The sequence below is a fragment of the Thalassophryne amazonica genome, chromosome 2, assembly GCF_902500255.1.
Source record: "Thalassophryne amazonica chromosome 2, fThaAma1.1, whole genome shotgun sequence".
Lineage (NCBI taxonomy): Eukaryota > Metazoa > Chordata > Actinopteri > Batrachoidiformes > Batrachoididae > Thalassophryne > Thalassophryne amazonica.
The window spans coordinates 48,967,868-48,992,060 of NC_047104.1; the positions used below are offsets into that span (position 1 = coordinate 48,967,868).

Consider the following 24,193-nt stretch of genomic DNA (forward strand, 5'->3'; position numbering starts at 1 on the left):
CAGAGAATATCATCCGGGTATGTCAGCGGATTCTGGCGGTCTTTAAAAACCCTTGACCTGCGAAGAGAGCCCCTCACAATTTGTGCCCCAATATCACACGGATCATCCAAGTAGGCCGGCATTGTCTTTGGTATGATTGAAGGTGGGTGGACGGTACTTATAAAGGGAGTGGGTAAGCGAAAACCTCAAAGCTAACCGAGAACATAACCTGCTCGGAGCAGGTTTGGCACACAGCATAAATTGCCATGGCAGCATACCTCGATCAAAACCTATCCACCTTTCGTAGTACGGGTTAACCGGGAAGTTACTCCACACATCATCAACGTACTCCCGAAGTTACCCTGATAAGCCAGTAACCCTGCTTCGTAGTACAAGCCCCTGTGCCAAATCTGGCAACAGGTCCAGAGACTGCGCTCGCTGCTTTGATGCGGAGGCAGTCCACAGGAGAGAAAAGTGAGAAAAATGTTAATGCCTGTTTGAGAAAAGTGTGTAGTGAGGGGTTTTACACGAAGCAGGATTTGCACAAACACCAGACCAAATCAAGCACCGGTGGAAGACGTGAGTCGCTGTTTAGATGGGGATATTCCAAATGATACCAATGACCATGTATACAGGAGTAACTCTGTCTGCTTAAGCATGTAAACGGGTTATTCCTAATGATTCAGAAACCGAAATAATGACCTTAACCCGAATATTAACGGCATGTAAACGTAGTCAGTGTTGAAGAATTGCAAGCAAAGTGCAAAGCAGAAAATGTGTTTAAGGTTGTCACATCATGTTTTAGAGATTGTACAAGAAGTGTTAGATGTGAAGTTTTAGTCTAAACATTCACTTTTTGGGTGTAAGCAGCTGTCAAAAACTGTAATGAATTAAATGGATGTGGGACTCAGAGTGCATCACCCACGTTTTACATGTTGTACACAGTTTCATACAAATTAAAGCTTGTGTGTGGGATGTAAGGGTTTTTATTTGTAGCAATGGAATGCAGTATTCATAACAATCTGTTCATTATTGTATAAAATCCAGTGATATACCTGTCATTTTTTTTCCTATCATCTCAAAATGGATTAAATACAGTATATTGATTCATGCATGCATGTTGAGCATGTCCACCTCCAGTTCAGTAGATACAGTGTGGAAATTTGCCCATTTTTAGTCTCTTCGTTACTGTAATCGGGTGTGTTTTTGGTCAGCCTATTCTCATGAAAAAGTCACAGTAATAAAATTTGTACATATTCTTATGCATTTTTTGATGGATTTCATACATATTCCCAATTTTTTATTCTGTCCAGGAGGTTGTGATTATGTCACCAACACAAATCAAATCAAATCAAATCCATTTTATTTATATAGCACCAAATCACAACAACAGTTGCCCCAAGGCGCTTTATATTGTAAGGCAAAAGTCATACAATAATTACAGAAAAACCCCAATGGGCAAAACGACCCCTGTGAGCAAGCACTTGGCGACAGTGGGAAGGAAAAACTCCCTTTTAACAGGAAGAAACCTCCAGCAGAACCAGGCTCAGGGAGGGGCAGTCTTCTGCTGGGACTGGTTGGGGCTGAGGGGAGAGAATCAGGAAAAAGACATGCTGTGGAGGGGAGCAGAGATCAATCACTAATGATTAAATGCAGAGTGGTGCATACAGAGCAAAAAGAGAAAGAAACACTCAGTCCATCATGGGAACCCCCCAGCAGTCTAAGTCTATAGCAGCATAACTAAGGGATGGTTCAGGGTCAACATTCCATGTTTAAGGACATTTTGCAATGAAAGATGTGCGCGCAAATTCGCCAAGTCGTTTCCGTGATGACTCGGCAAATCTGTGTGCGCCGCGACAGGAAAAACACCTCCGTGTTGAAAACCATTTGTAAAATTCAGGCGGCTTTTGATGGCTTTCAACAAGTGAGTAACTGAGAAATTGTTTAACAGCTTGGGCATGTTCCAACTTGCCCGTTAAGGTTTCTGACGGAGGTGTTTTTCCTGTCGCGACCCCCCACGGTCGGGTCCGGCCCGACATGCGACTCTGCCCACACGTTCTTTCATTACAAAATGTCCATTAACAATGGAATGTCCGAATAAACTCCTCATGCCGACTTCTTCTGAAAGTTCTCTGTTCTCTGACGACTTACTGAGTCAACAGAGCCTGAAATGTGGAAGTTTTCAACTGGAAACGGCGAGACGCGGCCGCCTCGAAGCGCAGATCGCTGTCAGCCACCGGTGGCCGTCCTTACGGCGACACTACCAGAACAAAATCTCTCATCAGCCGTTAAAATTTTTACCGAAAACCAGCTGAATGTATCGAATGGCGTTTCCACTCAGTTGTGCCTACAGTTTTGAAAAAAATTTGATCAACAAAGCAGCAGTCTCTGAGCCATTCCTAAACAATGAAAAAAATCAACGAGAGGGTGTGGGCGACTCCTCACTCAAAGACTGCCCACAGGCGAATGACGTAACCGAAAGCATGAAAAAACTCTCGCATGGCCACGAGGGTTCAAGCATGTCTGATGTAATCACACGTGATTCAAATCCATATGGTTTTGAAAAAATAATAAGGTCAGATACTTTTCTAATAGACCTCGTAAATGGAAAGAGCTTGGAGGACAAAGCCCATGTCGGCAGTGAGGCACTTTACCGACATCACACTGACAGAGAGGATGCTGTGTACAGGAAGCTGAGTGATTTGAGGTGAGAAAGCCAGAAGCTGAAAGCATTTTCAAAGTGAATTGTAAACAAAGACCTCTTAAAGTGAATGTCATATTTTCTGGTGACACTGACAAAGTTTTTGCTACTTTAATTGTCTGTCACAGCATAACGGAGTTGAAAACAAATATTGTATTTGATCTTAAACTGTAGACAGGAAAGAGCACTAACTTCCAGGATTTCTGTTACAGGATTCTGCAGAAAGTTAGAAGATTGTATTTCATGGCCTACAGTGTAAACCTAAATATGTAAGGTTGCCAGAACTAAAAAACTGAGGTACTGATTGCTGCAGTTTTTTTACGTTATGATCCTAAAAAATAAGTTATTAAAGTTTAGTTAACGCAAACTTATTTTGTTAAAGTCAACAACTTTGGCGTTTTAGTTAAATCAAGATAAATTAGCATAATAATGTAATGTTATAAAGAACTTTAAAGAGAGCCTTGGGAATTTTTCAACCCAATTTTAGAATGTTTTGAGGGTTCATCATTTCAGTCAGACAAAAAAATTCTGGTATTTTTTTAAGATGGTAATGTTTTTTAAAGACAGACGTAAATACATGAGTTATTTCTGGCACATTGATCACCTCCACACACTCTGTTCACACACCATTCACACATTGTCTTTGACAATGTGTGACCATAAAACTGTATTACAGAGATCAGATTAGTTAAACTGCAGGAATGTCTTACAGACATAAAGACATGGATGACCTCTAATTTCCTGCTTTTAAATTCAGATAAAACTGAAGTTATTGTACTTGGCCCCACAATCTTAGAAACATGGTGTCTAACCAGTCCCAGCAGAAGACTGCCCTCCCTGAGCCTGGTTCTGCTGGAGGGTTTCTTTTTCCTTCCACTGTCGCCAAGTGCTTGCTCTCAGGCGGTCGTTTTGACCGTTGGGGTTTTTCTGTAATTATTGTATGGCTTTTGCCTTACAATATAAAGCGCCTTGGGGCAACTATTTGTTGTGATTTGGCGCTATATAATAAAATTGATTTGATTTGATTTAACCAGATCCTTACTCTCTATGGCATTACCCTGACCTCTAGTAGTACTGTGAGAAATCTTAGAGTCATTTTGATCAGGATATGTCCTTCAATGCGCATATTAAACAAATATGTAGGACTGCTTTTTTTCATTTGCGCAATATCTCTAAAATTAGAAAGGTCTTGTCTCAGAGTGTTGCTGAAAAACTAATTCATGCATTATTTCCTGTAGGCTGGACTATTGTAACTCATTATTATCAGGTTGTCCTAAAAGTTCCCTGAAAAGCCTTCAGTTAATTCAAAATGCTGCAACTAGAGTACTGACAGAGACTAGCAGGAGAGAGCATATTTCACCCATATTGGCCTCTCTTCATTGGCTTCCTGTTAATTCTAGAATAGAATTTAAAATTCTTCTTCTTACTTATAAGGTTTTGAATAATCACGTCCCATCTTATCTTAGGGACCTCATAGTACCATATCACCCCATAGAGCGCTTCGCTCTCAGACTGCAGGCTTTACTTGTAGTTCCTAGGGTTTTTAAGAGGAGAATGGGAGGCGGAGCCTTCAGCTTTCAGGCTCCTCTCCTGTGGAACCAGCTCCCAATTCGGATCAGGGAGACAGACACCCTCTCTACTTTTAAGATTAGGCTTAAAACTTTCCTTTTTGCTAAAGCTTATAGTTAGGGCTGGATCAGGTGACCCTTAACCATCCCTTAGTTATGCTGCTATAGACTTAGACTGCTGGGAGGTTCCCATGATGCACTGAGTGTTTCTTTCTCTTTTTGCTCTGTATGCACCACTCTGCATTTAATCATTAGTGATTGATCTCTGCTCTCTTCCACAGCATGTCCTTTTCCTGATTCTCTCCCCTCAGCCCCAACCAGTCCCAGCAGAAGACTGCCCCTCCCTGAGCCTGGTTCTGCTGGAGATTTCTTCCTGTTAAAAGGGAGTTTTTCCTTCCCATTGTCGCCAAGTGCTAGCTCACAGGGGGTCATTTTGACCGTTGGGGTTTTTATGTAATTATTGTATGGCTTTTGCCTTACAATATAAAGCCCCTTGGGGCAACTGTTTGTTGTGATTTGGCGCTATATAAATAAAATTGATTTGATTTGATTTGACAAAGGAGATAAAAGTCTTGAAAAGGCAACTATTTTGGACTACTTCAAGGTCATTCCGTGTCAACTCAACCAATGGCCCATGCCTTTGTTTCTCAGATTTTGTTCATATTCACACCAATTGGACCTACACATATCCTGATAGCAGATGTCAAATATTTCTGTTCCGGAACAAATACTTTTTGAGATATGACAATTTTTGTGAACAAAGGTTAGGATAAATTTTGAAGAAAATTTGCGGCTTCTCATTTTAAACCAATTTGAAAACATCCATATCTCATTCATTTGTTTAGACTGAACCTTAAAATTTGCTCTGTGATTTAATGACATCTATCAGTTTAGAATAGGAGCAACACATAATACAAATAATTTTTGTGTACACATGCCAAGCCACTGAGTATGGGCAAATTTTACAAAATTGTGAAAAATTTGACATATTAGTGGCACCATAAACGTGTTTTTATTCATCTCAGTTCCATGATTTTTTTTTTTTTTTTTTTTTTTTTATCCATGAATAGTTGTCTGTGGTGGTTTTTGACTATAGTAAAAACTTTCAAACTATCATTTTCTGTAAGGTACTTTAGTGTATTTTGTAGATCCATAGGTTTGTAGATCCATAGGTTTTGTCGTTCCTGAGGTTTGTCCAAACCTAATGAAAATTGCATTGAAGAAGGGTATGTGTAAGAAAATTGAAAAAAATACAGTTTTTCAATATGTGCTAAAGACATAATTTTATTAGCCACAACTTCCAAACATAACCTTTCCTGGTGTTATATACATCAAGTATGTATTGTACAGATATATATGGGATTCATAAATGTACCCCAATTAGTATATCATAATCCAAATCGCAATTACCCAGTAACATGGTAAAAACTGACCCTAACACACAAGAATCATGACATCAAAAGTATCCTTGTAAACAGCTGGACTCCTTGGCTTGTTATACATCTGGCATAAGATAATCCACATGATCATTAGCATGTGTATGATGCCAACAATGGCATTTTGAGAATGTGAAATTTCTTCACGGGTATGCACCCTCACCAACCATTAGTGCACCTGAACTAAATTTCCATCAGTGCTACTCAACAATTTTTTTTTTTTTTTTTACCATTGATAAAGTACATAAGCACAGTCATCAAACATTTGAATTATAACTAAACGTGTGTACTGGCATTTATGTTTTGTACCTTTGGTTACTTTATTACACCTTTCTCAAAAGTCCTTGTCTGTTTGACTGAGTTAATAATGTCTGCCATTAGGAGTTCTGGGGGCAGTAATGACAGTAATAATGGATGGTAGGAGTACCCAGCAAATGTCCTCTCTTGGTGGCCAGTGGAATGACTTTGATGGGTCATGGGGATGCATGAAGAGATGTAGCGCATCTTCCTGGTCAGACCTGTCCCTAATCAGGCCTATCCACCATTTCCCAGCATATTTACAGGCAATATGTTGTCCAATCACATACTCCACTTCAGCAGTGGATGCAGGTATGTCTACTGTATGTAATACACGGGCTTCCACAAAGGTTTCACCAGCTGAAGTGTGTCTAATATGTAGGGTTTGTTTGGAGGATGGATGAAGGAGTTAAAGTTCCTAGTTCCTGGCACAGTTGTAGCCGCTTGAAATCTATTGTTCTGTGGATGGGAATGTGCTGTCACTTCCTCTTTAGTGACATAAAATGAGGTGACGTTTGAAGGTGAACAGAACCCCAGTCATACAGGTCTCTTGGGATGAGGATGTGGCCTGAAGTCACTGCCTGAAGACTTGGAGGCTTTTCATTTTACAGCCCCACCCACTCCATCACAGGCATTTTTACCGTGGCTGGTGGCAAAGGAGTTCCATTCTCCTATAATTATAATCAGTGCTACATTTTTACAGTTTTGTACACATACCAGATTTCATTGGCATTTTTAGTAGGTTTAGTACACATATTAATCCTATACTCAACAAAAATATAAACGCAACACTTTTGGTTTTGCTCCCATTTTGTATGAGATGAACTCAAAGATCTAAAACTTTTTCCACATACACAATATCACCATTTCCCTCAAATATTGTTCACAAACCAGTCTAAATCTGTGATAGGGAGCACTTCTCCTTTGCTAAGATAATCCATCCCACCTCACAGGTGTGCCATATCAAGATGCTGATTAGACACCATGATTAGTGCACAGGTGTGCCTTAGACTGCCCACAATAAAAGGCCACTCTGAAACGTGCAGTTTTGTTTTATTGGGGGGGATACCAGTCAGTATCTGGTGTGACCACCATTTGCCTCATGCAGTGCAACACATCTCCTTTGCATCATCCGTGAAGAGAACACCTCTCCAACGTGCCAAACGCCAGCGAATGTGAGCATTTGCCCACTCAAGTTGGTTACAACGACGAACTGGAGTCAGGTCAAGACCCCGATGAGAACGACAAGCATGCAGATGAGCTTCCCAGAGACGGTTTCTGACAGTTTGTGCAGAAATTCTTTGGTTATGCAAACCGATTGTTCCAGCAGCTGTCCGAGTGGCTGGTCTCAGACGATCTTGGAGGTGAACATGCTGGATGTGGAGGTCCTGGTCTGGTGTGGTTACACGTGGTCTGCGGTTGTGAGGCTGGTTGGATGTACTGCCAAATTCTCTGAAACGACTTTGGAGACGGCTTATGGTAGAGACATGAACATTCAATACACGAGCAATAGCTCTGGTTGACATTCCTGCTGTCAGCATGCCAATTGCACGCTCCCTCAAATCTCGCGACTTCTGTGGCATTGTGCTGTGTTATAAAACTGCACCTTTCAGAGTGGCCTTTTATTGTGGGCAGTCTAAGGCACACCTGTGCACTAATCATGGTGTCTAATCAGCATCTTGGTATGGCACACCTGTGAGGTGGGATGGATTATCTCAGCAAAGGAGAAGTGCTCACTATCACAGATTTAGACTGGTTTGTGAACAATATTTGAGAGAAATGGTGATATTGTGTATGTGGAAAAAGTTTTAGATCTTTGAGTTCATCTCATACAAAATGGGAGCAAAACCAAAAGTGTTGCGTTTATATTTTTGTTGAGTGTATATGTCTATAAGATTATGTGCTTGATATTTTGAACATTATGGTTAACATAACATGCATGACACACATATATTGAAAAAGTATTTTTTTCTATTTTAATACACATACCATTTTCCAATGCAGTTTTTCATTAAGTTTGGACAATAAAAGGATCTTCAAACCTGTGGATCTACACAATACATTAAATAACCTTTCAGAAAATGCTTGTTTAAAAGATTTTACTACATTCAACCATTGGGTTGCACCCCTGTGAAGTTGTGCTAATCTTCACATTTTTTCAAATTTGACAGCCGGTATCTCTCAGGGTATAACTTTCTAAGACACAAACTGGGGAGTGAAAAGCCAACTTAGACAACTATTTATGGATAAAAAAATCATGGATCTTAGAAAAATAAAAACGTGTTTTATGATGACGCAAATATTTGAAATTTCTCACAATTTTGTAAATTTTGCCCATATTCAGTGGCTTGGCATATGTACACAAAAATTATTTTGCATTATTCACTGCTACTTTTTTAAACTGATATGTTATTAAATCACAGACCAAATTTTAAGGTTCAGTTTAAAAAATTGAATGAGATACAGATGTTTGTAAATTAGCTTAAAATGAGAAGCCACAAATTTTCCTCAAAATTTGTCCTAACCTTTGTTCACAAAAATAGTCATATCTCAGAAAGTATTTATGCCTGAACAGAAATATTTCACACCTGTTATCGGGACATGTGTGGGTCCATTTGGTGTGAATATGAACAAAATCTGAGATGCAAAAGTGTGAGACCCCCTGAAAATTTTTGAGTTGACATGGAAAAACTCTTTAAAAAATCTTTCAGTTGAACTTAGTGAAGACAGGAGATGCCATTGTTGGGTGCCCCCTTGCCTTCCCAGAATGCATTGTGCACAGAAAAGATGGCAGTATCTGTGACTGAGTCTGTGGGCTAAACAGATACATAATGTAATGGTATGGGGCAAGCTAAAAACATGCACAGTAAACCACTTCTTGTCACCGCTGAATAGGAAAAAAAAACGACATTTATTTAACAAAAACACAAACTTTGTAGCCAAAATAGATAATAATAGGTACTGATTATCAAAATTATGCCAGTTTGTGTGCCTAGAAATGTATTGATCCCTTCGGAAGACTCCCTTAGGGAAATTGAGGTTCCAGCAGCATTGTATAGCAGTACACAGCGTAAGAAGCACACACTGAAAGTAAAAAAGAAAAACAGCTTGCAATGTAAACATACACTATAAATACCAGACATACTGATCAATACTGGTTTACTGGCTACTACTGTTCCTCTTCTTCCCGTCCTCTGTCTTCCTGTTACTCCTCCACCCCCTGAGTGAGGAGTTATACAGTCTGATGGTCTGAGGGACAAAGGAGTTTTTCAGTCTGTTGGTCCTGCACTTGGGAAGAAGCAGTCTGAGGGTGAAGAGGCTCCTCTGGTTGCTGATGATGGTGTGTAGAGGGTGACTGGCATCATCCATAATGTCCAGCAGTTTGTCCAGTGTTCTCTTTTGCTTTAAAGGGACACTTCACTCATCAATGTTAACCCCTAAAATAAGAGATTATATACTGAAATAGTGACATCTTAAATAAACACAAGATTTGCAATAGATTAGCTTAATTTTTATGATTTTTTAAAAACTGACCAGCTTTCCATGTGCTACATGTATGAAGTCACAAGTGCTGATGTTGCACAGCCTGGTGTGCATACATGTATAGATACTGCAGTGAAACACCTGAAAATCTTACACTTAAATTATAATGTGACATCAAAAAGTAGCAAATTATATTTCTTGCTCTTATTTATGAATATTAGTCAAATCATTAGCCTATTTTTGAGATTTTTTAAGGGGTTTTACTGATATCTCTATACATGTGTTTACATTCAACAGTGTGTTAAGAGCACTTGTGATGTCATAGCACAGGCAACTGGAGGATACTTCATTTGAAAAATTCTCAAAAAAATGAATTCCAATAATTATCAGAAACTGTATTTCAAGGTTGATATGATCTTTATCTTTTAGAAACTGCTATTTTAATATGAGTGGAGTGTCGCTAAATGGGAGGAAATTTCTGCTGACCACGCCCCCTTTCCATTGGGTGAAGTGAAGTGTGTCTACCTCCCTTCCACAGATTGCGTGGACGTGTCACAGCATAGATTGGTTCATCGGGTATGTTCCACAAATAAATATGAATACTGATGTGGATTTCTGTGACATATGTCACAGAACTGTTTTTTTTTTTTTTTTAAAGTCAGATTCAGACTTGACTTTTGATTATAGCAGGACCATTTTTGCATACACAGTTGAGTTTTGGTTCTTTGGGAGTATTTCAAATAAAATTCAACCATAAGTGAAACCATGAAAGTGAAAGGTAAAATTAGATTTTTCCCAAAATAATGCCTTTAAAAATAAAGTCAATGTTGACCCAGATTTTTGGGGGGTTTGATCCAGTTTAAGGAGTTAATCTTTTCTTATTGAAAACACTGTTTTTGGGGTGGATGAACTAAAAGAAGTTGTGGAGATGAATGAAAAGAATCAAAGAGCTCAGTGGAGCCAAATGTTGGTGAGATTAGATGTGCTTAGTGACATTACAGCATACTTTTCTGAACTGAATATAAAACTCCAAGGTCCCAACCGACTGCACAGCTCTCTGCATTCAAACACGACATTACACTAGGTGAAATTAAAACTGCGTGACGTGAATTCCACTTCTTCCTCTTTTTTTTATTGATCCTCACGGTACTCTTAAAACCTAAATGGCCAGTAGGAGGAAACATAAAAAATGTTCCTGAACTTGATGAAATAAACTTTAATGACATTGAAATAACATCAAGTAATTAGTCACCGTGTGTGTGTGTACGTGTGTGCGTGCATGCGTTTTGCTCATCTCTTCTTCCTGTATAAGCCCCGCCCAATTTCTGTTTGCAGCACCTGCAAACCCTGATTCATGCAGCCACAACAAATACACAGCACTGTAAACACAAGCTGTATGCATTAATAAATGAATTGCATTGTTTTATTTGTTCAGGATTAGCCGTAATTTCTGAGCAAACAGTTTTTCATGCTGCAAACGTCTTATCCTGTCGGCAGCCAGCATTTCACAGGGATTCTGTTACGTTTGCGTTAGCACCTGTTTTGCATCGTTCTAGACTTGCAGAATTGGAGTGTAAACACCAGAAGCTTTTGTAAACTGCCACTTGACATTTTTAAAAAGAAGGCTTGATATTGGCTGTCCTAGTCCAGATGGGAACAGTTTGCAGCCCGTGCATCTAAAAGGTCCGATTTCATGCACCATTGACTCATAAATCACTTTTTTGGGGGGCAAATGTTACTTTTTTTTTATACAGGCAAAACGACTTTTTTAAGAATGATGAAACTCTGTACTGGATACATCATTGGGCAATATCCGTGAAACATGCTTGTATGAGTTGGCCGACATCCACACACGTTTGCAATTATCCACAGAGGCACATTTTTCTGTTGCCAGGATTTTTGAGCTCCACAAAATTTTGGTTGCGGAAGACATCCGCCTTACATATGCAATACATACTCAATCTATGCACTGTATATCCGCAGTTATCCGCTGATATCTGCAACTGACGGGGTATTGCGGCTTGGCAGCGGACTGGGACAGTGTGTAAAATGATATATAGCGTGCCTATCACGTCCACATCACCAGGCCCGGATCCAGACCGGTTTGGACCGATGCAGTTGCATTGGTCAATTTTTTTTACGCATCGTTCGTCATCGGTAAAAAAAAATCTTGAATAATCCCAAATAGTGCCGAACATGTCCCCGCGGTGAACACAGCTTTGGTTTTCATGTCAACTTATAGTCCGTAAATTATACGGATTTTTCTGAGTTTCAGAGTCATACGGATGTACAAATAAAGTCGGATATTCAGGGTTTGGTCTGCAGCGGGTCTGTAATCAACCGTTTCTGCAGCGCGACTCCACTTCAAAGCCATGAAGCATTGAAGCAGTGCTTCGATTCAATGGCTCGTGGCTCTTTGATTCATTGCTCTTTAGAAGCGGTAAGTCTGCTTCTTAACCCCTCTCAAAGCCATTAAAATATCATGAGTCACTTTTGTGTGGATTAAAGTCACTAACTGGGACTCTTGTCTTGTTGCAGCCAACAAACGAGAATCATCCTCCGTTCCATCACAGCTCCAAATGCTGTGCGGCTCTCTGCTGAGACAGAGTCTGGTCGGAATTAATAACTTCAAAACGAATTGCCGCTTTAAATAAAATGACACCTCTTTCCAAACGTTGTCATACAGACAAGAAATTACAATCGACTAAAATGTTTTTTTCCTCCCAAAATGAAACGTGCTGTATTTCTTTACAAATTACATCCTGAAGTACTGTACAAACCCAATTGTATGGATTTTATGACTCCAAATGTAAATAAAAACCGAATACAATGATTTGCAAATCCTCTTCAACCTATATTCAATTGAATACACCAGAAAGACCAAAGTTACATGAATTTCATCTGAAACATTTCTCCTTCTTGTTTGTCTTTGTCTTTGTCCTTGTCCACGTATCTCTGTCTTCCTTGTCCTCATTCTCTTTCTCTGGGTCTTATGGCCTCCATGAATGCAGATTTGACTAAAAGTCTTACCTGAGCTCAACAACCCCAATTCCAATGAAGTTAGGATGTTGTGTGAAATGTAAATAAATCAGAACACGATTTGCAAATCCTCTTCAACCTATATTCAATTCAATACACCAGAAAGACAAGATACTTAATGTTCAAACTGATAAACTTAATATATTTGCTCATTTTGAAATGGATGCCTGCAACACATTTAAAAATAGCTGGGACAGTGATATGTTTACCACTGTGTTACATCACCTTTACTTCTAACAACACTCAATAAGCATTTGAAGAGTTCAGATGCAAAACCCAGTAAATCCTTTTTTCAAATGGAGAAAAATACAGTTGAAAATGGAGATTTAAATGAAACCCTAAGCGGAAATGCACAGACTTCCATCAATAACATGAAAACAGTTTGTTCAAACTCTTTCATATTTTGCACACTGATGGTCCCCTTGACAGCCAAGTACATGTTGACATCAACTAAAAATTTAGGGTTTTGGAGATATTGGGTTTTGCATCTGAATTCTTCATTTGAGATCTGAGGTCACTAATTGTGAGTGTCATGATTGGGTATAAAAGGATCATCCCCAAAAGTCTCAGCCGTTCACAAGCAAAGATGGGGCGCGGATCACCACTTTGTGAACAGCTGTGTGAAAAAATAGTCCAACATTTTAAGAACAATGTTTCTCAACGTTAAATTGCAAGAAATTTAGCGATTCCATCATATACAGTCTATAATATAATCAGAAGATTCAGAGAATCTGGAGAACTTTCGACATGTAAGCGGCAAGACCGAAAACCAACACTGAATGCCCGTGACCTTCGATCCCTCAGGCGGCACTGTATTAAAAACCAACATCATTGTGTAAAGGATCTTACCGCATGGGCTCAGGAACACTTCCGAAAAAAAATGTCAGTTAACACAGTTCGGCGTTACATCTGCAAGTGCAAGTTAAAACTCTACCATGCAAAACGAAAGCCATACATCAACAACATCCAGAAACGGCGCCACCTTCTCTGGGCCCAAGCTCATTTGAAATGGACAGACGCAAAGTGGAAAAGTCTGCTGTGGTCTGATGAGTCCACATTTAAAATTGTTTTTGGAAATCATGTCCTCCGGACAAAAGAGGAAAACAACCATCCAGATTGTTAGCAGTGCAAAGTTCATAAGCCAGCACCTGTGATGGTATGGGGATGTGTTAGTGCCCATGGCATGGGCAACTTATACATCTTTGATGGTACCATCAATGCTGAAAGGTACATCCAGGTTTTGGAGCAACACATGCTGCCATCCAAGCAACAACTGAAGTCGTACATCAAGCAAGAATGAGAAAAAATTCCACCTACAAGGCTTCAACAATGAGTGTCCTCAATTCCCAAATGCTTATTGAGTGTTGTTAGAAGGAAAGGTGATGTAACACCGTGGTAAACATACCACTGTCCCAACTTTTTTGAAACGTGTTGCAGGCATCCATTTCAAAATGAGCAAATATTTGCAAAAAAAAAAAAAAAAAAAAACTTTATCAGTTTGAACATTAAATATCTTGTCTTTGTGGTGTATTCAATTGAATATAGGTTGAAGACGATTTGCAAATCATTGTATACTGTTTTATTTACATTTTACACATCCCAACTTCAGTGGAATTGGGGTTGTATTTATTTACTACTTTTTCTCAAACAAGAGCTGAAAGCTACAGTATTTTGCAACAAAAGTAATGTTTTCCTGTTTTTTTTTTGTTTTGTTTTTTTTTACAAAGAAATGGAAGATAGAGTACTTTACAGTTCAAATTCAAAACACAAAACAAAACAATGAAAACAAGTGTTTCAGTACTGTAGATCACATACATGGTTCAGTAACATCAATGTGTGGTGGTTGAGGTTTGCGTGAACCCTTTGTCCACACTCTAAAAAAATGAACCACTGTCTCAATGAGAAAACATGATGTAACAATTTGCATAGATTTTCTTACAGTTTTTGCCAAGTGCTTACACCCAAAAAGTAACACAGTTGTTGCAGAACATTACACACAGTTTCCTACAGTGGAAATACCTTGTTATCATTGGAAAACAATTTTAATAAAAATACAAACACAGTGGTGGGCACAGTTCTGCTAACTGCTAATTAGCAAAGCTAACTTTTTCAGCTAACTTTGAAAGCCATAAGTGGACCAATTAACTTACGCTACATTTAGCTCCATTAACTTTTAGACCGCTAACACATTTTTTGCAGGCATAGTGAATAAAGCTTAACAGTTAAACACATATGTAAAACCTAAAATCAGACATTTTAGTGCCTGCCTGTTATATGTTTTGTATCAGAGAGACAGCTATGAAAGGTAGAACTCAATCCCCTGACAGCAGAGAGCTGGCTACAGAGAGAAAGAAAGACAGGGAGGAAAAAAGATCATTTATTTTCACAAATTAGTTTCCTGTAGGGTTGCCACCTGTGTCTGTCAAAAATCCTGGACATTCTGACCATCAAATCGGCCTTTTTGTTTGTAAGCAACGGCGCACTTCGCACATCGAACTCAAGACAAAAATCGCCCTTCTACGCTGAAATTGCATTGCTCTAATTAGTAAAAATGACACTTTTGCTAGTTATTTGTTTAGTTAATTGCTTTATATAATAGCAGGTCTTTATTATTTTGGTTTATTTCCGACAGTTTTTAGTTGTGGACACCTGGGGGCAGTAGTGGGCACAGGTAAAGGGGGAATAAATAATTAAATTCTGTTTGTTTGGTTATGTGGAATAAAAACAAATAATGTAATTTTTCACCGTCTGTAAGAATACCTGAATGTAGCAATGTAAGGTGTAGTGTCAAACAGCTTACCTGAGGAGTGTGGTGTGTGCTTTGCTTGTGCTTGCCTGTGCCTCTGCTGCTTGCTGCTCTTGGCTAAACAAATACATAGGAGGACATGTAACTGATATAACTGGGCACATACAGTACATACAGGAGTAGGCAGATAAGACTATTTGGATTTCATTTAATTCAGCAAAACCTTACCTAATCTTCCATTTGTATTTGGTATTTTTCTTTGCTGCTGCTATGAGTCCTGGCTGATTTTCAATGAATGTCTTGAACTCAGTACAGGACAACTGAAAGTTTAGCCTGACTTGAAGCTCAGCCTTCACCATTGCAACAGAGAGTCTGTTTCTTTTATCAGTCCAAGCATCCTCCATGTGACTGAACACACGTTCTGCGTAGGCATTGCTCACTGGTATTGAAAAAATGAAAGCAATCAGTTTTAACAGCTCTGGGGTGTCTTTTGCTTTAGTGAAAAAATGGGACCATTTTCTGTCTGGGGTTAGGTCTATTGGGAGGGTGTGAAACACTTCATTTAGGATGCTCACATCACTGTACAGACGGTCTTCGTCCAGATCCAGGGCTAGTTTCTCCATCAAAAGTTCAAATTCAGACCATTGGGGTGCTTCTTTTAGGCTCAGACAGTCAATGTTTGCAAGCAGCTCATCATTGAAGTCAAATCTATCCTCAAGGTACAGCACTGCTCTCTCAAAAAATCGGTCTACCAGGCTTCTGAATTGTTCCTGCTGATTGGGTAAAAGGTTCCTCAGTGTCTGCTTCGCTTTGCTCCCATAGAATTTGTCTGTGCGCCTAGAGATAAGCTGACTCCACAAGTGGTTCATCAGTGTGTAAACTTCAACAAGAGTAGCACTGTCACTCTCAAGCACTCTAATAGAGGCAGCAAACTCTTGCATCACATTGTGCATGAATGCCAGGACACATTCACGCAAAGTACAATCTACATCTTCTGTGTCAGCTGCACCACACACAAATGTCCAGATAATATTTGGGCAGTCCTCCTTGGGCAGTTGGCCAGACTTCAAAGCTGGCCAACACTCAATAATTCTCTGAATTGCTGGTAACAAAGACAGCCACCGTGTAGGAACATGCCTGAGAATCTCCTTGTATGCTGTATTTGTAAATTCACAGAAGTCCTTGAGCACTTCTAGTTTTTTAGCAGAGCAACTGAATTCACTGTAGATCTTCAGCACAAAAGCCTCCACGTCACACCCAGCTGCACTGAAGACACGATTTGCTATTTTCACAGTGTTGTGTATCATGTGGCACTTGCAATTGCCCTTCATAATCCGTGGGTTAGCCCCTTTCAGGTTTTGGTACACTGAATTGTGCCTGCCGTAGTTAACAGATGCATTATCCCCACTATAGGCACTGATTTGGTTTAATGACAGCCTGTTATTCTCGGTAATGGACACTATTTGTTTGAATATCGCGTCACTAGACTCATCAGAATCCTCGTAGAAATCCAGCAATCCGTATTTCACTCCCTCCGATGGACTAAAATACTGAACAGTGTAAGGAAACACCTTCGTGTGACCAGAATTTGATGCATCAGAACAGACGCTGAAATACTGGGCTTTGTCATGCTCTGCTGACAAACGTTGTTGACTAAATGGTGCCAACACGTTTTCAACTAAAGCCTCGGTTTTTGTTCGACCACAGAACATCTTTGTTGCAATCTCGCTGTCACTGAATATTTTTGCATTCAACTTGTTTCCACAGTCAGTGGAGAGATAACTGTGACCATGATGTACACTGTGATAAGTGCTTGTTAGTTCAGCCACCGTAACTTTGTCCTGTGAGGATTTTGTGACCATAAAGGATGAAATTGCCTTGGTTTGACGTGAACTCTGGATTCGATTTAGATGTTTTTTAGACTTGGCGTGGTCATCTAATGTGGTTTTACCTTCATGTTTCAGGAGAATTTTCGCTGGGCACAGGGAGCATCTAGCATAAAATGGATCACCTGGACATGGTCTTAGCCACATAGCATATTTCTCCTGTTTTAACCACTCATTGTTAAAGCATATCGGCCTTTTGCATTTTTTCTTTACTGGCCTGTCACTGCCATCGCCTCCTGGAGCACCCTCGTCATCGGTCTCTCCACCCATTTTCAGCTTAAAACATCACTGATTTTAGTCACTGGATCCTTTCCTTTCGTTGTCTCTCCTTGTCCCACACACTCTCCATCTCCACCTCACCATTCCAAATCATCCGCCAGCCCCACCACACAGTATGCTATGTCATTTTTCTAGAGCCAATAAGGCTGTGCTCAAGTTTATGGACGTAGGCACGCTACAATTAAACTGAAATACAGTGGTCCCTCGTTTATCGCAGGAGTTACGTTCTAAATAACCTGCGATAAGCAAAATCCGTGAAGTAGTCAGCGCTATTTTTTGCAATTATTATAGATATTTTAAGGCTGTAAAACCCATCACTACACACTTTATACACTTTTCTCAAACAGGCATTAACATTTTCTCACTTTTCTCTCCTGTGTAAACTCTTTTTTCTTCTGTGCGAGAAGATTATAAACAGATACACGCAGAACACAATTCAGTGTCCCGGATTTTTATTATTTTTTTCCGGGACAGACCATGAAAATCTGGGACAATCAGGAAAAACCAGGACAGGTGGCAACACTAGTTTCCTGTCATCAGTGGTTGGTCGATATATGTAAAAAGAAAAACAACCAAAAAAACAACACAAGTTACTGTAACGTGTGTTGGTTTTTACATTTTCCCATAATGTTTTTCGGCATGTGTGTCTGTAAAATGCTAAAACCTGGACAAGATACCTGGAGATACATGGACAAGGACAAAGAAACAGAAGAGCAAGAAGGAGAAATGTTTCAGATGAAATTCAAGCAACTTTGGTGGACCATGTGATCAACCACAGCCTCACACTGAGGGAGGCTGGACAAAGTGGATAGTACTGTCAAGTGCAATATCATTCTGATGTTACCATACCATGGATGTCATCTACAGTAGTGTAAACTTGTTTTCATTGTTTTGATTTGTGTTTTCAATTTCAACTATACAGTACTCTATCTTTCTTTTTGTCTCTGCAAAGAAATTTTCATTTCTTTGCAGAGACAAAAATGGGGAAAACATTTGTTGCTAAATACTGTAAATTTCAGCTCTTGTTTAAGAAAAAGCAAATAAAAATATTTTGATTTTAGTGTTTTGTCTAAAACACATCAGTGTGGTGCTGTTGATTTGAAGGTGTTTCAAAGTGGTGCATTTGTGTATCACTTTGTTGCTAGAATGGCATTTTTAGTAGAGATTGTTTGGTTTTGATTGTAGGGTTTCATTTTGACAGAGCTCTGAGTGTTTTGACACACAGAGCCAAATTTAGCAAAATGTGTGTAAGCAGTCGGCAAAAACTGCAAGCTATTTTACTGTAACTCCACTATGTAAAGTTATTTCAACTTACATAACTAGAGATGCCTTGTGGCATTATGAAATAACTAATGTGAAATAACAAAAAAAAAAAAAATGCAAATTGTTGCATCAATTTTTCTCATTGAGAAAGCACCTTTTTTAGAGTGGGCCTGTAGTTGATCACATGGTCCACCAAAGTTGCTTGAATTTCATCTGAAACATTTCTCCTTCTTGTTCGTCTTTGTCTTTGTTCTTGTCCACGTATCTCTCTTTGTCTTCCTTGTCCTCTTTCTCTTTCTCTGGGTGTTATCGCCTCCATGAATGCAGATTTGACTAAAAGTCTTACCTGAGCTCAACAACCCCAATTCCAGTGAAGTTGGGACGTTGTGTGAAATGTAAATAAAACAGAACACAATGAATTGCAAATGCTCTTCAACCTATTTTCAATTGAATACACCCCAAAGACAAGATATTAAATGTTCAAACTGAAGAACTTTATTGTTTTTGTGCAACTATTTGCTAATTTTGAAATGGATGCCTGCAACATGTTTCAAAAAAGCTGGAACACTGATATGTTTACCACTGTGTTACATCACCTTTCCTTCTAACAACACTCAATAAGCATTTGGGAACTGAGGACACTAATTGTTGAAGCCTTGTAAGTGGAATTCTTTCCCATTCTTGCATGATGTACTACTTTAGTTGTTCAACAGTCCAGGGTCTCCATTGTCGTATTTTGCGCTTCATAATGTGCCACACATTTTCAATGGGCGACAGGTCTGGACTGCATGTAGGCCAGTCTAGTACCCGCACTGTTTTACTACAAAACCACATTGTTGGTGCCATCACAGATGTGTAAGTTGTCCATGCCATGGGCACTAACACACCCCATACCATCACAGATGCTGGCTTATGAGCTTTGCGCTTGTAACACTCTGTATGGTCTTTTTCCTCTTTTGTCCGGACACGACGTCCATGATTTCCAAAAACAATTTGAAACAACACTTTTCCACTTTGCATCTGTCCATTTCAAATGAGCTCGGGCCCAGAGAAGGCATTTCTGGATGTTGTTGATGTATGGCTTTCGCTTTGCACGGTAGAGTTTTAACTTGCAATTGTAGATGTAGCGGCGGACTGTGTTAACTGACAATGGTTTTTTGAAGTGTTCATGACCCCACGTGATAAGATCCTTGACACATTGATGTCTGTTTTTAACGCAGTGCCGCCTGAGGGATCGAAGGTCACGGGCATTCAGTGTTGGTTTTTCGGCCTTGCTGCTTACGTGTAGAAAGTTTCCAGGTTCTCTGAATCTTCTGATTATATTATGGACTGAAGATGATGGAATTCCTAAATTCCTTGCAATTGAACATCAACTGAACATTGTTCTTAAACTGTTGGACTGTTTTTTCACACAGTTGTTCACACAATGGTGATCCTCGCCCCATCTTTGCTTGTGAATGGCTGAGCATTTTAGGGATGCTCCTTTTATACCCAATCATGACACTCACCTGTTTACAAACAGGTGTTCTTTGAGCATTCATCAACTTTCCCTATCTTCTGTTGCCCCGTCCCATGAAATGTGTTGCAGGCATCCGTTTAAAAATGAGAAAATATTTGCACAAAAACAATAAAGTTTATCAGTTTGAACATTAAATATCTTGTCTTTGTGGTGTATTCAATTGAATATAAGTTGAAGAGGATTTGCATATAATTGTATTCTGTTTGTATTTACATTTTACACAACGTCCCACCTTCATTGGAATTGGGGTTGTATTTGTAGTGCCAAATGTCAGACTGATTGGTGGTGAGTTTTCTGTGTGAGTGTTTTCAGATGTGTGTGTAGGTTTTTCCAGTTGCTAGATGTGTTTTGCCAATGACAACAAGGTATGTTATCTTTGAGTTCAGTGTCTAATGTAGGAAACTGTTTGTAATGTTCTGCAACAACTGTGACTACGTTTACATGCAGCCAATAAACCTTTCATAACACTTTCATAACTGGAATATTAGCAATAACCCAGTTGCGCACAGCCATGTAAACACCTGCAAAAAACCGAATATGCTCATATTCCGGTTTTTAAAAACCAGAATAAGACCCCTGGGTTACTCCTTTTGTAACCCAAATATCAGGTCATATAAACGCGCATCGGAATATCCCCATAGAAAGGAACATTATTTTGTGTTCTGCGCATGTCCTATCCGCAAGGAATCTTGGTCTTTTGAGTACAGCAACTACTTGTATGCAGCGGGCGCAACCCACCGGACACCACAGAAGCAGGTGTAAACAGCGTATTGTGTTCTGCGTCCTTATGAGGTGGGCCGGTTGCTGGCACCGGTCGGCATATCACCGCGATTGCTCTCACTGCCTCCGATGCGCTTACCGTGTCTGCGGGTTCAGTAAACGCCGCAGCGGGCCACTCACACCGCCCCCCTCTCTGCTGTGCGGACCTGGGGCCTGTACTACGAAGCGGGGTTAACTTCCTCAGATGTAACCCAGGGTCAACCTCTTAAACCGGGGTTGACAAAACCTGGTTTCCTCAAGTGGTGTTAATCGGTACTACGACGCTGAATAAGATGTTGATTTGTTGAACCTGTGTTAACCCAATTGGAGTTTGTGTGCGTTCACATAAAAGGGGCAGGTTGCAGCACATGTCACCATTTTTCAATGATGGCGCGGTCACCTTACTTTACTGAAGAAGAATGCACGATTATTATGCGGAGCTATGAGGAATTTAAATTAATGTTAAGGGGGAAATCGAACACGTCGTCTGCCAATAAAGCAAGACAGGCTTGTTGGAAACGTATTGCTGATCGGGTAAATGCATACGTACAAATCAATTGTTCCCCAAATCTGTTACAGATGATTAACCTGTGGAATGTCTAATATGTGTAAAAAAAAATGACCTTCTTTCATTAATTACACCCAGATGCAACACGATTCAGAAGTGAGCATAGGCCTACTAATAAATGTTAGGTTAATTTAATGTTTCCTAAATAGGCTACCTTGACTGTATGATTGCTATTCCTAATCCTGTCAATATTTCAGATGCAATAGCAGTGACAAACGCAAATGGCAGCAGGTGAAGATGAAATATAAAAACATCCTTCAGAATGGTAGGTTTATATTCATAGCTTGATAAGCCCCACTTTGCCTAATTAATGGACATGCATTAGACCTATTTTGATATTAGTAATTACCTGCGATTGCATAAAACCCTTCTTTGATTTGCATTGCGGATGAATGGCCAGGGAAAACGACAAATGCATCCAACAGTTTAGATAGAGCAAGTACTACCTTGCGAATCATACAACATACAGTATTCTTGCTCAGATGTTCAGCATCACCGATGGAATACATAAATTGTCCACTGGCAAAACAGGCACAAGGCACATTATCTGCTCAATCGTCGGGGCATTGCTACACTGTAAAAAATGATTTGTTTTACAGGAAAACGCTGGCAGCTGTGGTTACCAGGGAATTCCTGTAAAACATACAGCAGCACAGTAGATAACATTACAGACATAATATGTATATGGATTTACAGTGAATGAACCACGGCTGACTCTCATTAAAGGAACTGTTAAATCTACAAACAAGAGCTCTCTTTTTTTGTACATTTAACTGCTGTATTTTTTACAGGAATTCCCTGGTAACCACAGCTGCCAGTGTTTTCCTGTAAAAACAACAGTCTTTTTTTACAGTGTATGATGGGTGATGTTACAGACTTCTGGCCCGATCAGCTGACAAAGATAACGAATTCCCTCCGCTGAGAATCTATATCTTTCACAGAGAATATCATCCGGGTATGTCAGCGGATTCTGGCGGTCTTTAAAAACCCTTGACCTGCGAAGAGAGCCCCTCACAATTTGTGCCCCAATATCACACGGATCATCCAAGTAGGCCGGCATTGTCTTTGGTATGATTGAAGGTGGGTGGACGGTACTTATAAAGGGAGTGGGTAAGCGAAAACCTCAAAGCTAACCGAGAACATAACCTGCTCGGAGCAGGTTTGGCACACAGCATAAATTGCCATGGCAGCATACCTCGATCAAAACCTATCCACCTTTCGTAGTACGGGTTAACCGGGAAGTTACTCCACACATCATCAACGTACTCCCGAAGTTACCCTGATAAGCCAGTAACCCTGCTTCGTAGTACAAGCCCCTGTGCCAAATCTGGCAACAGGTCCAGAGACTGCGCTCGCTGCTTTGATGCGGAGGCAGTCCACAGGAGAGAAAAGTGAGAAAAATGTTAATGCCTGTTTGAGAAAAGTGTGTAGTGAGGGGTTTTACACGAAGCAGGATTTGCACAAACACCAGACCAAATCAAGCACCGGTGGAAGACGTGAGTCGCTGTTTAGATGGGGATATTCCAAATGATACCAATGACCATGTATACAGGAGTAACTCTGTCTGCTTAAGCATGTAAACGGGTTATTCCTAATGATTCAGAAACCGAAATAATGACCTTAACCCGAATATTAACGGCATGTAAACGTAGTCAGTGTTGAAGAATTGCAAGCAAAGTGCAAAGCAGAAAATGTGTTTAAGGTTGTCACATCATGTTTTAGAGATTGTACAAGAAGTGTTAGATGTGAAGTTTTAGTCTAAACATTCACTTTTTGGGTGTAAGCAGCTGTCAAAAACTGTAATGAATTAAATGGATGTGGGACTCAGAGTGCATCACCCACGTTTTACATGTTGTACACAGTTTCATACAAATTAAAGCTTGTGTGTGGGATGTAAGGGTTTTTATTTGTAGCAATGGAATGCAGTATTCATAACAATCTGTTCATTATTGTATAAAATCCAGTGATATACCTGTCATTTTTTTTCCTATCATCTCAAAATGGATTAAATACAGTATATTGATTCATGCATGCATGTTGAGCATGTCCACCTCCAGTTCAGTAGATACAGTGTGGAAATTTGCCCATTTTTAGTCTCTTCGTTACTGTAATCGGGTGTGTTTTTGGTCAGCCTATTCTCATGAAAAAGTCACAGTAATAAAATTTGTACATATTCTTATGCATTTTTTGATGGATTTCATACATATTCCCAATTTTTTATTCTGTCCAGGAGGTTGTGATTATGTCACCAACACAAATCAAATCAAATCCATTTTATTTATATAGCACCAAATCACAACAACAGTTGCCCCAAGGCGCTTTATATTGTAAGGCAAAAGTCATACAATAATTACAGAAAAACCCCAATGGGCAAAACGACCCCCTGTGAGCAAGCACTTGGCGACAGTGGGAAGGAAAAACTCCCTTTTAACAGGAAGAAACCTCCAGCAGAACCAGGCTCAGGGAGGGGCAGTCTTCTGCTGGGACTGGTTGGGGCTGAGGGGAGAGAATCAGGAAAAAGACATGCTGTGGAGGGGAGCAGAGATCAATCACTAATGATTAAATGCAGAGTGGTGCATACAGAGCAAAAAGAGAAAGAAACACTCAGTCCATCATGGGAACCCCCCAGCAGTCTAAGTCTATAGCAGCATAACTAAGGGATGGTTCAGG

The 24,193-nt window shown here is 39.8% G+C and overlaps 1 protein-coding gene and 1 long non-coding RNA gene across 3 annotated transcripts in view; one reads left to right on the forward strand and one right to left on the reverse strand.

Annotated features, from left to right (window-relative positions):
* LOC117524068 (carbohydrate sulfotransferase 8-like) overlaps window positions 1–24,193 on the forward strand; it is a 936,330-nt gene that overhangs the window by 455,135 nt on the left and 457,002 nt on the right. The gene's annotated exons all lie outside the window — the stretch shown is intronic.
* Window positions 15,078–15,727, reverse strand: LOC117524092. Its single transcript, XR_004564708.1, has 2 exons — window positions 15,478–15,727; window positions 15,078–15,366 (listed from the first exon to the last, which is right to left on the reverse strand). It is a non-coding gene; the product is annotated as an uncharacterized LOC117524092 (long non-coding RNA).